The sequence below is a fragment of the Lygodium microphyllum genome, chromosome 11, assembly GCF_053477565.2.
Source record: "Lygodium microphyllum isolate KBCC chromosome 11, Lygodium_microphyllum_v1.1.10, whole genome shotgun sequence".
Classification (NCBI taxonomy): Eukaryota; Viridiplantae; Streptophyta; class Polypodiopsida; order Schizaeales; family Lygodiaceae; genus Lygodium; species Lygodium microphyllum.
The window spans coordinates 13,378,510-13,395,203 of NC_141145.1; the positions used below are offsets into that span (position 1 = coordinate 13,378,510).

Here is a 16,694-nt window from a genome sequence, read left to right on the forward strand (position 1 = left end):
CCTGCACGCAGCCCGAAGCGTCAGTGAGGGCACCAGATCAAGTTGATGATGACGGTAGCACCGAAGATGGAGGAAGATGACGGAGTCGAGTGTGCACCTGCCAAAGAAGGAGGGAAGATGATAATACAACTAACTGCCAAGTGGAAAATGGCTATAAATAGCCAAAAAACCCAAAAACTGGCCGGCCTGAAATTTGAGGCCATAAATATGTCCGACCAGCATTTAATGCTGATCCCACTAGCATTTAATGCTGGTAAAAATACCAGGAATGCTTAGAAAAATCTTAAAAAGGGTGGACAATGTCCGACAGGTGAGGCAGGCTGAAGAATGCAGAAACTGCCCCGGGAAATGCACATCTGAGTGCTCTAGAATGAGCTACCTCCTCCGTCAAAACAAGTGATAGACAAGTCAGAGCTCCTAAAGTCCTCATCTGACTCAGACTGAGGCTCACAGGCAGGAGATGACAAGGCATGACAAACATGACTGCTAACAATTCCACCCACACAGATTTAGACAAGCACTCAAGTGGAGGGGCAAACAGATGGAGCAACACCCATTTCAACTCAAGACAAGAATCAGACACAGCAAGAAATGGACTGCTATGAGAATGATAGAGAGAAAGCTTAAAGACAGTTTGTAAATACCATATATTAGATTCAGCAACCAGTTTCGTACATTGCTTTTGTCTACCAAACAGATGGCTACAAGAACTTAATATAGAGTATGAGACTACAGTTATGAAGACTTAACTTCCATTTCACAAGACATCTTGGGTAAAATCCGATTCAACAACTTTCTAACAGAATCCGACTGAGTAGAACTATGACTAAGCAAGATCCGACTAAGCAGCTATTTACTAGATCTAGACTGAGCTTCAACGCATGGCACGGCCCGGTGGTGGATTTTGAAGAAATCAGACTTGGATCCACACATCCCTCGATCAGGCAAAATGCTGGCCATAACAAAACACTGCTGCTGCATTAGTTCTCAGGAGGAAGATCATAAACTTGCTTAGCTTGCATAGTGGAAGTGACATCACTTTTAGGAACATCCACCCCTGTAAACTCCTCCACCTCTGCTGGATCTATAGTTACTAGAATAGAAGCTAGCTCTGCAACATCGTCATCTGGAATCTCTGGTTTTGGTGGTGATACATCCACCACTACTGTCTTCATAGTCAACTGATGCTTTAATTCCTGCACCTGCTGCATCCAATGCCCTGAAAATATATTCACCTATGAAGTAATACACAGAAAAAAACTCTTGGTTGCATCATCTGTTCCTGCTGTAACAGTTTCAAGAACATCAGGCTGTATCAGAGCTAAAGTAGGAAGATCCAAATGAGGTGGTCTCCCCTGAATTTTTTTTAACCCGAACCCATTAATAGGTTTTTCAACTCATGTGCCAAACACATCAGCAACCACAAAGGTTCCCTGACCTAAATCTTCAATAATCTGATACGGCCCTTTATACCTCAAAGTAAGTTTACCTGGATGAGGTCCCAACCTAGAATTGTACACCATCACCCAATCACCAACTTTGAAAACCTTGAACTTAACATTCATGCTGACCCAAGCTTGTCTTCTTCTCCGAATGACTTCAGTGATATAAGAATTGATAAACCTATCCTCTTCCAACTGCATCAGATATTTGCATCTATGTTGGACAGACAACTTTGGACTCATCTTTTCAGCTGTTACCCTCAAACTAGGTACCACATATTCCATTGTTACAACAGCCTCTAACCCATAAACCAAACGAAACGGAGTCATACTTGTTGTCACCTTAAAGGCTGTTCTGAAAGACCATAAAGCTGAATCTAATTTCTCATCCCAGTCCTTCTGATTTTCCACCACAATTCTTTTGAGGATTCTTATCAATGTCTTATTAGTACTCTCTACCTGACCATTAGCCTGAGGATGGTAGGCTGTAGACTTCGTGTGCATAATCATATGAGTACTAGTCAAATCAACAATCATAGCATTAAGGAAATGAGAACCTCTATCACTTACCAACTCCACCGGACATCCAAACCGTGTCATTATATTGTGGTAAAGAATCTGGCTACATGGCAACCTTATTATCCTTAAGTGCTATTGCTTCAATCCATTTTGTGCAGTAATCAGTAGCAACAAGAATATACATGTTCCCTCTTGGAGTGGTTAGCTTAACTGGTCCAACAAAATCCATGCCCCACTTTTGGAATGGTTCTAAGGGCAAAACCGGGTGATCAGTTATTATGTCTGCATTATCTGGCTAACCACTCTTCTGACAAATTACACAACTTTTGGCAAAATCAAATGCATCCTTCAATATAATCGGCCACCATAATCCAGCCTGCAAAATTTTCTTCCCTGTAATCTCACCAGAAAAATGCCCACCTGTTGCACCATAATGTGCTTCTTGCAATACAGCTTTCTGTTCAAAATCTGGCACACATCTTCTTATTACCTGATCTATTCCTTTCTTATAAAGTGCTCTAGCAATCACCAAAAAAGGCCTAAACTTCAAAGAAAACTTTCTTCTTTGATCTGGGGTGAACTTAGTTGGTATAGTTCCATCAAGAAAAAATGATAACAATTGATCATACCAAGAGTCTGATTCAGCAACCTGAACCTCAAAAAGTGATGCATCAGGCAATTCATCATCCACACCAATGGGTGGTTCACCTGTTTCCAACCTACTAAAGTAATCTGCAATAGCATGTTGTTTCCATGGGGTATGAACTATCACAAAATAAAACTCTTGCAATAACAACATCCACTTGGCCAACCTTCCTGTCAGCAGAGGTTTTTTAATCAAATATAACAGAGCTTGATGGTCCACATGAGAAATGACCCTGTTCCCCAGTAAATAATGTCTGAATTTATTCAGAGAATAGATCATGCCTAAAGCTTCCCGTTCAGTCACAGCATAATTCCTTTCTGCAGATGACAAAACCCTGCTAGCATAGTAAACTGGCCTATACCAGCCCTTCACCTTCTCCTGCATCAGAACTGCCCCAATTGCCATATCCGAGGCATCAACAAAAATATGAAAAGGTAAAGACCATTCTAGTGATTGCAAAGCAGGCGCAATAGAAACCATCTTCTTCAATAACTGAAAGGACTTTTCCTGAGGCTCAGCCCACACAAAAGATACATCCTTTTTAGTTAAATGTGTCAATGATACACACACATTAGCTAGATATCTGAGATACCTTGCATGTCATTTGATTTGTCCCACAAACCTCATCAACTCCTTGACATTAGTTGGAGATTTTGCTGATTGAATGGCTTCCACCTTCTTAACATCAACTGCCATCCCATCACTTGAAACCACATGACCTAATAAGATGCCACTTCTTACAGCCATACCACTTTTGTATGGTTTCAAGGCCATTCTAAACTGTCTACATCTTTCCAAACATAACTTCAAGTGCATCAAATGTAAGTCTTTTTTACCAAACACTGAGAAATCATCAACAAAGACCCTCATAAAATCCTGTAGATATGGCTCAAATACCTTATGGGCCACAAAGTTGAAGGATGGTGGTCCATTTTTGAGACCAAAACTCGTAACTGTGTACATGAATGCACCCCATTCTGTTATGAAAGCAGTCTTATGCTGATCCTCTTCAGCAACACCAATCTGGTTATACCTTGAGAAGCCATCCAAAAAACTATACATTTCATGTCCCGCAACAGCATCCAACACTACATCACAAAATGGCATTGGGAACAGATCTGTAATGGTAGCTGCATTAAGTTTTCTGTAGTCCACACACACCCTCAACTTGCCATTCTTCTTGGGTACCACAATGATTGGTGATAACCATGTGACCTCACTTACAGGTTTAATAAAGCCAACAGCCAGCAACTTATCTATTTCCTCCTTGACCTGTTTTGCAAAATTCGGATTCAGTCCCTAGATTGACCTCCTGCAACTCATCCTCTTTGACCCTACTGGAAGTGCCATACTTCTTCTGGTATAGTTCAGAAGCACTTGCAGCGTTTTTGGAGGCTTTCCTTATTTGTACAGGACATTTCCGAGAAGGGGAAGCTGCTGCATTTTATACAAGGCTTAAATCCCTCTCTGGCTCTGCTGATGTGAGAGCTCATAATCCTCAAACCATTGAGTGAGCAGCCCAGCTTACTGAGGTTTTTGAGCCAAAATATGCTGGCAAGTACAAGCATTTGTCAGGTAGCTCCTATGGTACTGTTTATGAGGCTGACAGGAAGACAAAGTTTGCTGATTGGATCGATAAGAAATCAACAGCTGCCCCCTTTCCAGGATATCCAACGGTTACTGGGAGTAAAATGCCATATGCAAAGCCATACAGGCCCATGGATGCAAAGTCAGATGTCAAACCCAGTTCTGGTTTTGACAAATCAGAAGTTGAACAACATTCCAGGGTCATAATGGACAGTAGGAAAAATGCAAATTTATGCTTTACTTGTGGAGAGAAATGGACACATGAGCACCAAGATGTGTGCAAAATGAAGAATGTCAGCTCAGCCAAACTCAGCATGATAATTGAATTATCAGATGATGATGAAGTGGCTGATGTAGTAGACCCCCATGATGTCTCTCATGAGGAATTGACAGGAGTTCATGATGCAGATGAATCTCCTGACACAGAAGCCACAAAGGGGATTGCATTTCCCTTTGATCCAGTTGGGGCTATTGAGAAAACCACTCGTGTGATGCATGAGATTGATATTCAGCCTACATGTGGCAGGAAAGGCCGTAAGCCAACACTCTCTGTGTTGGAGCATCAACCTACAATGCCTTTTCATGTCAGAGGTGATGCTAATGGTAATGTCCCTATGGATGATGAGCAGATTTATTGGGATGCCCAGTCTACACTATATACCATCTCACTTCATGCCTTGATGGGTGCCAAAAGAGCTGTCACAGCTTGCATAGAGCTCTGGTTTGAATTAATCTGGTTTTGACAGGCTAGTACACATAGCGAACGTTAGATGAGAAAACCTCACACCATCCTAGTCCTTGAAATATTATCACACATTTTTAACATTGAGAGTGAGAAAACCTAAACACTAACGTACTCCCAGGTAGTGTTGTCCCTTTTCAGAGATAAGTAATTCATACTGTGACTAACTAGGTGGTGTACTCCTATTAATAATAGAGAGCATTGCTGTTAATATGGGCTAGTAGAGGACGTTGGCTTGGTACTGCTGGCAGGCTGAAGGGCTATAACCGAGCTTGGAGACGGAGTCGGAGACGAGTGCGTGTTCAAGAGTCAAGACCATTACATTAAAGCTGGCAGATTATCAGAGATAGGACTATCCTGAGCAGCTGAGCTTTTGCTGCTGCTGATGAGCCCATTAAAGCTGGCAGACTATCAGAGATAGGAGTCAGGACTATCCTGAGCTTCTGCTGTGCCCATATTTATTATATGTTGAGCCTTTCACTTCTCCAAGAGCAGGCCACACATCACATCCAGGATCTTCCTCATCGATGGACGATCTTTTGGGATGTGGTTCACGCAGAGCAAAGCTATTTTCAGGACTCCATAAACTTCATCTAGACGTTCTGCTGATGAATCATTTTGATATCCATTGGGATGGAGCAATAAAGCTGGATCTATCACTCTTCGCCAATCTTTTGCATTATATGCCGACTGAACCCATCCTCCCAGGTTCTCACTCTCATCACCATCAAACGTATTTTGCATTATATACAATTTACTGTTGTATATGGGATTCATCCCTACTGGAATTGATGTTATCCCATTGGCAATGTCATTGATTGTATTTATCTTCCTTTCACCATATGGCAGATTAGTCATGAGAACACCAAATTGCTAAAATTTGTCTGGCTATGACAGAAATTCAATAAAATACAAGTTTCTGATCATACCTCACCGATGCCAGATTAATCCCCGGTTATGATGACGATCTTCCCGTGCACATTCTCCTCGAGGACCTCATGGAAGAAGCGCAGTAACATGCTATGGAAGATGAGCGGGAGCCACAGGACAAAGACCCTGGAGAGGCCGCCAATGAACAGGAAAGAAAAGGTTGAGGAAGCCCCACATTAAACCCTACTGCGCCGCTCAAAGCCGGGAGCTTGTGTTGATTCACAATCTGTGTCTCCCCACCATCGCGCACATAAACATCAGGCCTCTGCATTTGGGTATTGCACGCAAGTTCATTGAAGTAGTCGAAGCTGCTTTGGCTATGATTGGCTATCTGGGCAACATTACAATTCGTTAGTGAATAAGCTCCTCTAGTTTGCTTTGCCATTTTCATTGGTGGATGCCATTTCTGTTCGCTTGGCCATTTCCATTGGTGGGTGCTATAGTCCAGTCCAGTCGCTACAGTCGTCTGCTACCATTTGGTTCCCTCTCCCCTTCGACGTCTGCAGCCCAACCTCATCCCTTTGCCATCTACGGCTTAGTCTGCTATCGTCATCCCTTCCCTATCTGCCGGTCGATCCAACGTAATTTGCATCTATGGCATGTCGAGCTCAAGCCTGAGCTATGGAGTCGCTTGCCCTCAGAGATCCTCCTGCACTCTGTCTTCCCCTGTTTGCCCTTCTTCTTCCTCTTCAAGCTGCGCATCCTGCCCCGAGTTGTCTGCGCCCATCTCTCCTCTCGTGCCTTTTGGCCACATTTTAAATCTTAAATTAAATTAATAATTATTCTAATCAGTTCTAACTGTACCCATTCCTATTTCACCCATTCTTATGCATAAGTGCATAACTTGTGTTGGAATTCTATTGGCATAAGTGCATAAGTGACATGTAGTATGTACATTTCTTTGTGCAAGCTATAAGTTCTGTTGTACGACCATCTTTCAACTCACACCATAGTTTCTTGGAATCATTGTGTAGTCCACATGATACCCTTGATCTTAATGATTAGAAGATGAAATAGTGTTGGAATCCCAACCTGTTATGCCTAGTCCATTTCAATCTCTAGCTATGTCAACCCCACAACCATCAAGTAATGTTCCGAGTCCTCAACCCTCTTCCAACATCCCAAACCCTCTACCCTCTTCAAATGTACATGTCAACAACCCATCACTTGTAAGCTCTCTCATTGGTCAGTCCTCTTCACAAAGAAATACTCCATCCTTGCAAAAAGTCCCTCCAACACCAACCCAAGTGGTGGAAGGGCCAACTGCTTGTACAAAGAAGAATGAGATTTGGTATTCTTTCCAAATTTTCACCCTTCCTGACTATTATTAGGATAAATGGATTTCTTTGAATTGAGGGAATTTGAAGACTAAGCACTGGGTTGAAATTGTTTGGGATGTGAATGCAAGTTGTGGAATGGAATTCATGGAGACTCAATGCTAAAATAAGTGAAATAACTTAAAGAAGGCATACATGAAAGAGCATGCCAAGAGGCCATATCAGGTGCAAAATAATCAAGATGGGAGTTTTATGAAAGAATGGGTGATATGCTATCAACCACCCCAAAGGTCAAAGGGCTTCAAGGTGCTTTTGGTGGAAATGATTTTGCTCTCGTCTCAACATTTTATCTCTAGATGATGAGGAGGATTCCAATGTGCCAATAGCTGAAAGTCAAGACCCAGAACGACCCTTGGAGGCACATGAGGAGGACATAGAAATGGAGGGGCATCCATTATAAAGAGGGCTATGCACGTGTGATGAGAACAAGACTAAAGAAAGCAATGTGGGCCCATCTATTGGAAGAGAAATCTTAGGCCAATGCAACAAAAAGTAGAAAAGCATGTCAATGGACAATGTTGGTGCAACACTCAAGCAAGGCATGAGCAACTGGGCACAAGCACTAAAAGAAGTGGAGCTTAGGCACATTGTGTATGAAGAGAAGAGGCTAGAAACTCAATTACAAATTGCCCAACTCCTTGCCAATACAAGGTATACAACCCCCCCATGAAATTACATTTGTATTCTATTCTTTTGATCTTAATGCAAGGTGTCATCTCATTTACAAAGTTGTGTCACTTTTGAACTAGTTTGAAAATGCCCAAAAGTACTTAGTACCTAATGTATCTAAAGAAGAAAAGTAACCAAGTATGTGCTAACAAAGATTGGTATTTGAGAGAGACAACTTGTTCTAATTGCATCAAAGTATCTAACTAAGAGCCCAAGCCATTAAAGTATCTAACAAAGTACCAAATTGATTAAGTACCAAAGTAACTAACTATCAAAGTATCTAAGTAACTAAGCATCTAACTAAGTATCTAAGTAACTAACTATCAAAGTAACTAAGCATCTAACTAAGTATCTAAGTATCTAAGTAACTAACTATCAAAGTAACTAAGCATCTAACTAAGTATCTAAGTATCTAAGTAACTAACTATCAAAGTAACTAAGCATCTAACTAAGTATCTAAGTATCTAAGTAACTAACTATCAAAGTAACTAAGCATCTAACTAAGTATCTAAGTATCTAAGTCACTAACTACCAAAGTAACTAAGTAACTAAGTATCTAAGTAACTAGGCATCAATCTAAGTATTTAAATATGAACACTAACTGACCATACTAAGTATTTAACTAAGCATCTAGCTACTATATAATAAAGTACCAAACCAACTAAGTATCAAAGTATCTAAGCAACTAAGAACCAAAGTAACTAATGATCTAAGTAACTAAAGCATCTATCTCTAAGTATCTAAGTATGCACATTAAGTGACCACCTAACTAAGTATCTACCTAAGCATCTAAGTACTAAGTATTTAAATAAGCATCTAACTAATATCTACTAAGTATTTAAGTATCTAAGTATCTAAGTATATACATAAATTAAGTAACCACCTAACTAATTAAGCATCTAACTACTAACTACTAAGTATCTAAGTATATAAGTATCTAACTAAGCCTAAAGTATTTAACTGAGCATCTAACTATGTACACTAAGGAACTAAGTATGTACACTAAGTACCCAATAAAGTATGTCTCACGAAGTATACATTAAGCACCTAAGTAAATATATCTAACTAACTAACACATTGAATGTCACATTGGTTGAACTACATTGACACACACATTGAATGTACACATTGATTCAACCACATTGACATGTAGATTGCTTGACGTTAATGACATAGAAGAACTTCACTTGATGGTTGATTACAAAGTACAATGGAGAAATACAAATGCTATGCACGATGGAGAAACAAAAATGCTATGCATGATGGACAAATACAAAGCCATAGTCTTATCTTTGCTAAGAAAGAGGCATACAAAAAACTCAAGCTAGTTGCATACGCAAGGTCTATTGATTAAAGACTACTAATCTTAGAGCTTGGCCCTCAATGCGTTTTGACCTTGCGGGATGAGTTGGTACATTATCATTTTGAGATGAGGGTCAATATCATCCTCTAATGTATCCATGAGGAAGTTATGCACGACACAACATGCCACTAATATGTACAAAGGAACGTGTTACAACTCAACATTCATGTCATGCAAAATGCACTATCTATTCTTCAACATACCAAAATCATGCTCAATGCACACTCTTCCCTTTGATAGATGTTGATTAAATAGCTTCCAATCTCCATTATGAGCATATATCCATAATGTCTTTTTTGACATTGTTCTACATGGATTATGGTTAGGCCTATCCATTGTGATGTGTGTTACTTAATTACATAAGCATGACTATGTTAGATGTTGTGCACAAATTTGTTCTCATTTGCCATCTACAATTATTTTGCTAGTTATAGCTTGATTTTTAAATCTACTACACATGGCTATATTAGATGTTATATAGAAAATCTTCCCGTTTTACCATATAGACATGGATTTCACTAGTTATAGCTTCCCTTTTATCTAGTAAAACTAAAAACCTAGTTTCAACTAAAAATTTCCTAGGTACTATCTAGAAAAATTTGTGTATCTACTAGATATGTGTGTATTTGCTATCTAGTTTTGTGCTCAAAGTTCCTTGTGTTTTCCAGTATTCGCTGGCTTAAACTACAATAATCTGCATGATAACTACCCATGCTCACAGGTCGAATATGGAAGTCTAGTACACGTACTGTACTTCCTACGGCGAGTTGCTACCTCTCTTCAGAGAACATCGTGATACGCTGACAAGTGGCGGCTAATATGTGTCCCCGAGTGTGTTTGTAAACACACAGGCTGCCTAGTATAATATGATACTGGTTAGCACATGTTCATTGCCAACCCACCACACTATTATATTATTCTAGGATCTGATCTCAGGTGATTATCTGGCATTGGACAAATGCTCACGTTCGCAGTTATATCCTTCTATTACTACTCTACCCCCTCCCCCTATGATCCCTAAGACTTGGTAATGCTGTTATCGCATCTACTAAGACACCTATTTACATAAGTATTCTAGGGTATGGGATTTAGCATTTCAGTAGTCAGCGTTCTTGTGTAGGACTAAGGCTGCTATTTACAACTATAACCTCATACTAGTACTCTAACCCCTCGCCCCTAAGACACTTTACCACCCTATGCTTTACATGGCACATATTTAAGGAACCCCCAACAACACAATATTAGTGAGTTTGGGAGTCTCCCAATTCCCATTTTTTGAATACTAAAAAGGTGGCACCCGGATAACATGCCTATAAGTTGCTCAAAACCATATGATGTGATCTATCATTAGAAAGCGCTTGAAAAATAGAATCTATTGGGCTATAGAGCACTCAATTTGGAGTTATAGTGTTCAAGTTATGACAAATCCAAAGATTTGACCATGTGTCCCAAACTTATGGGAAATTCCCATATTCCCCAATATGGTGTTCAACCACCTAACATCCCCTCCACAACCTCCTCAAGCACTACAATGAATCTAACAACCTTTTGGTCCATACTCTTACTAGGCACATACTCTTCTGCAGCTAGTAAGAGTCTTTCATGATACCTAAAGTTCCAAGAGGTACTTCTACCACACCTATTGTCTGTCTCCACATTCATATCTTGCAAAGCATTTGACCAACACGGACTCTATAAAGGTAAATTGTAGGTGGGTCAACAAGGATAACAATTGGATGATACCCTTGACACCTGCAATCTCGATCCTGCAATACACATTGGAATTATTTATTTTCATCTATTTGTTTTGCATGGATGTAGGCACTAGACTTCATCCCTGCTAGGGGATTTAAAAAACCGAGCCCTCGATTTGGAGTTTTTTCACAAAATTTTCCAAAACTTGGAGTTTTTCAATGTATTTGCCAAAACTTTGAGTTTTTTCACAAATTTTTGTACCTTATGAGGGATAATCTTGTTACCCATATTGAAAAATTGTATTAAACAAGCTACTCAAAGGACCATCATTTTTCAAACTCTCAAAATATACTGAAGAGAGAAAAATGAACAAAATTAGATTTCTACCACACATCTCAAAAAGTACCCTTATCAATCAAACTAATCTCTAAAATAATGAGTCAATCTAAACAAAACACAAAAAGAACTCAATATAGGAAAAGCTAATTATTTCTCTTACAACTATTTAGGCAAATTATGAAAGCCACTTATATATAACTATTATATAGTATCGATATGTGGACTTGGTAGCAACAAAGGTTAATATCTAATCACTCCAAAGCTTCTCATATATGCAATGGTTGTAGGGAGCTTTAACTCTACCATACCTAGAAGGGATATAGACAACCCTCTGAGGGAACTTAAAACGAAGTGATTAACAAGCTTTAAGGAACAAAATTAAGATTGCCTTGAGAAAAAAAAAGTCATAACTAGCAAAAATGAACTTGAAGCATTAAAACTAAGAAAAATGAAATTTCTTTGCACATAAAACAAGCATGATTTATAATGAGATCCATCACCTATAGATAGATAGCCCCCTTAGTGAATACCAAGCTTTATGGATGCATTCTTCATAGCAAAAGGCAAACAATAAACTTGCATACTTTTCATAACAGGAGCAGAGAAGCAATATCTAGATTTCCTTGATTTGGCTCAAGCAACAAAAACGAAGTTGGATCGTCAAAATCAAGAAAAATGAAATTACTTTGCATACTGAATAAGCATAGTATATAAAGAGATCCCTAACCTATAATTAGATGGCCCCCTCAATGAATCAAAAAAGCATGATCAACAATTCCACTTTTAGATCATCATCCAATCATGTCCACAAATGGACGATTGTTCAATGATTAATAATGTCTACTTTTACTAGAGTTCTCATTATACTCAAAAAGAAAAATACCAAATATGTGGTCCCTTCACATCATGTATCCAAAATGAATGTCCACCTCCACTTCTTCATATGCTCTTTAAATCTTCCATTCACTAGTGCATGGTCCCCATCTCATTGAACAATAGCCAAAATAAACTCTCAAGTCTTTGATTTGCATTTTATGCATCGGGGAAGGCATAACATAAAATTTAAATCAGTTTGCTTAAGGGAAGGTTGATGCATCGTCATATGTTGATTTTTTTCCATCCCAATCACACAAATCTAGACATAATACATGTGCTTGAAAGCTGGGAAGGGTTTGCTTTTCCAACTCTCTCTTTTGTAAGTCAAGACACGTGTAGAAGGGCTTGGGATTGACATGCACCTCATAAAAATGCTTTGACATAACATAAAATGTGAATAGGTTTTATTTATGTGTGAATCTTAAAATTTAAAGACAAATTTCAATGTTGTAGTGTAACAAGAGCACATGTCAAAACCAACCTAGGCCATAAGTTTGGCATGACCGATAAACAAAGCATTTGGAAAGGATGAGCCGTTCTCAAAGACGATGGGCTCAAATTGAGTATGGAATTGAAGGCAAAAGTAACCATGGCAATGATCCATGGTACAATAACCCATGTTTGCTAATATCACTTTTGGTGTTGTGGAAGGCAAAAAATTTGGTATAGTATTTTAGTTTTTAGCAAAACAAATTGTGGTATCTTAAATTTAACCATAACTAAGAATAGTGTATTGGTTTTTTATTTAGGATAACTATAACTTTGCCATACTCAAAGCGGAGGCCTGTCTTAAGGAGCTTGCGTTGCTAGAGGAAAATTATAAGGAAAAAAGAAAACAATTCATAAACAAAGAGCAATATAAATTGAGGGACAAAGGATACAAGTACCTTAGAATAGCTAATCCTACGCATAGAAATGATGTATTTTCCATTTTTTTTGCATTGAATTGGGATGAAAAGAATATGATGGCTAATACCAAGGACAAATTGTATGCCATTTGTAGTGCTAATATTGCTACGGAGAGGTATGTTTTTCTCATGGACTAATATTCTCTTATTTTTTGGAATTAAACTTAATTTGGTTCAACAATATTGAAGTTATGTTTTTTTTTAATAACCAATATATTAGGAAAAGGGAGATTTTACTTCTCATGACTATCACAAAGGCAAAGGACTCCACTATTTTACACTTTGCGAATGTAAGGAGATTTCACAATCACATGAAGCAAGAGGTATATTGGTTTCACATTATTGGAGAATGCTCCTTATTGATCAATAGCTTACAAGTTGATGGCACTGAGATTCCAGAAGGCTTTGATGTTTTTTAAAAGACCAAAGATGTTTACATATTTTAAAGGCATTTGCAAATATTTTTTGGTGAGATGAAGAATGTTGGAGACTTTGAGAAGGTTCCAAAGCTCACACAATCAAGAAAGAGGGTGGTATATAGGTATTTCTAGTATAATGAAATCATATTTTCTAAATAGCATATGTACAAATGTATTCTTACTTCACAGTGATTTTGTTGTTTGTTCTTATGCATTTGGAAAAGATGGTTGCGTAGTCTACAGGAAAGTGGGGTGCTAGAAAGACTCCCTACTCTAGTGGAGGAGTGGATGGACTTGGGATGTGAAAATTGCATGTTCTCAAAAGCGCTGCTTGAGAGGGGTCTATTGGAATGGGAAGTGCATGCTTGTCCATGGTGGATAGACTATCCATTGGATGACATTCCACAACAAGAGATTGAATTAAGAGAGAGTAAGTACTTTGAGAGCCAAACATAGTAAATATGTGGTAACTCTTGCTCTTATACTTGTCTTATATGCAGGATTCTTGGAACAAAATAGACTAAACAAAGAAGAGGATGAAGGAAATGGTACTTTCTAAAAATGTATTTGTTTAACATGAAAGTTATCATAACTTTTTAGACTCGTATGTTTTCTTAACTTTGTTTTTTTTGCAAATTAGAAATGTCCAATACATTAGACATGGTCCCTCATGTTGTGGTGGTAGCATGTCAAAGGGTATATTGCATGGAATGTAAAGTTTTGGTTTGATCCAAGTAGCCTTATTTCTAATTTGTATGAATATAATATTGTATTTTGTTGACTTCACACAACTTAGGTACCATTAGTGATGCAACTGTTGATACTACAGTGAAGAAAAAGTCCATAAGAAAACGAAAGGATATCCCCATGATAGATGTGTCAAGATTGTGGGAGAGAAGGAAGGAGTCTCACTTGTAGCTTTCTTGCTTGCACAATGGGGGAATACACACACAGGTGGAGGCTGAAAACAGTTTTTTCTCTTCTTAGTTGTGTAAGCCAAAAGAACTCACGTACAAAGAAATAGAAGAACCCTATATATGGGTCTCAAACCAAACTCAACAAACTAAGGTGGCATACTAACTGAGCAACAAACTAGAGTAGATAAGGATAGCTGTCATCTAGCTATTATTCATGGGCGATGTACCAATCGCATCTGCAGCTAACAGGTCGGTGACATAAATACACAACGGTCACCCTGGCATATCACGAGTGGAGCTCGATATCTCAACACTCCCCGTCGAGCTCAATCCCAATTCCTGCACACCAAGCAGGTCTCTGAACTTGGGCAGCTTCTCTGCGCCCAATGCCTTCGTAAATATGTCAGCTACTTGATCCTCTGTGCTAACATAAACTAGATCAATAAGACCTAGTAAACCCCTCTCCCGCACATAGTGATAATGCACCTCAATGTGCTTTGTTCTAGCATGATAGACTGGGTTATTTGCCAAGTGTATACTACTCATGTTGTCACAATAAATGACAAATGGCCCATCTGTAGGCTGATGCATATCATAAAGTAGCTTATGCAACCAAGCTACCTCACATGCAGCCATTGCTATGCCCCTGTACTCAGCCTCTGTGCTCGACAAGGCAACTGTAGGCTGTTTCTTGCTGCTCCAAGTGACTGCAGCACTCCCAAAAGAGAACACATATCCACTGGTAGATCGTCTATAAGAAATGCTACCAGCCCAATCAGCATCAGTGTATCCATGCAAGTGTATCTGAACCCCAGTCTCATAAAGTAGTCTATACTGCAATGTGGACTTCACATACCTGAGTATGTGTCTAGTCACATCCAAATGCGATTTCCTTGGAGCCTACATAAACTAACTTACCAATCCAAGAGCATAGCTCGAATCTGGCCTGGTAATAGTCATATAAATCAAACTTCCTACTATGCGTCTGTACATAGTAGGGTCTTCCAGAAGCTCACCTGCATCTGCGCTCGGCTTCACATTCTGCTCCAAAGGAACTGAAATAGGCTTACAACCTTTCATCCCATATTTGGACAGCATGTCCAATCCATACTGCCTTTGCAAGAGCCGTATCCCACTTGGTGATCTAATCACCTCAATGCCCAAGAAATAACGCAGCTCTCCCAAATCTTTCATCTCAAACTTCTGCTTCAATAGCACTTTCACATGAAGGATATCTTCATCACTATCACCTGTCATAATCAAATCATCAACATAAATGACAAGTAGCATAATACCTTTCTCTGTTTTTCTCACATAAAGTGAGAAATCTGCCCAGGAAATCTGAAAGCCAATAGTGACAAGATATTTCCCTATCTTGTCAGACCATGCTTTAGGTGCTTGCTTCAAGCCATACAAGGCTTTCTTCAACCTGCAAACAAACTCAGGATGAACAGCATGCACATAACCTGGTGGCTGCTCCATATAGACCTCTTCTTGCAAATCACCATGCAAGAAGGCATTCTTTACATCCATCTGATGTAAAGACCATCCCTTTGATGCAGCTATAGAAATGACTGCTCTTACGGTTGCTATCCTTGCAACCGGACTGAATGTTTCTTCATAATCAATGCCATATGTTTGTGCATACCCCTTGACTACTAATCTTGCCTTGTATCTATTCACAGAACCATTTGCATTGTGTTTCACCTTATAAACCCACTTACAACCAATTGCATTCTTATCTTTAGGCAAAGGTACCAATTCCCATGTAGCATTTGCTTCCAAGGCATCCATTTCTTCATCCATGGCTTTCTCCCATTTTTCTTTTTTCATGGCTTGCTCAAAAGAAGTGGGTTTCTGGTTCCTATATCACTTTGACCATATATGCATAGTAAATGGCTGTAAATCCATCATATTTCAGCCTATCCATAGGATTCTAGCTCTAGTAGACCTGCACAAAGTAGGTTCACTCCTAGGTGCTCTCAAAACATCCCTGGTCTTCCTTACTCTAGGTGTAACAATAGAAGGAATACCCAACTCATCATCAATGCTCTGTTCTGAGCCACTGGATTCACCATCTACATAAGAGTGACCTGCATTCACATCAAACATGGGCTTATATACCTTCTCTTTTCCTTTTCGTGATACCTACATACCACTATTTGCATTGCTTTGAGAAGATTCTCCTGATCTCAATCTGCCTGTCCATGGCGAAGAATGTGAACCACTGCTAGAGGATGCTCCAGGTCCACTAATATCTTGTGACTGCTGCTGTGAATTCTGTGCAGCATTACCATTTTGTGCA

The 16,694-nt window shown here is 39.2% G+C and overlaps 1 pseudogene; it reads left to right on the forward strand.

Annotated features, from left to right (window-relative positions):
• Positions 1-3,799: 3,799 nt before the first annotated feature.
• On the forward strand, positions 3,800-4,937 carry LOC148028550 (uncharacterized; annotated as a pseudogene).
• Positions 4,938-16,694: the final 11,757 nt, after the last annotated feature.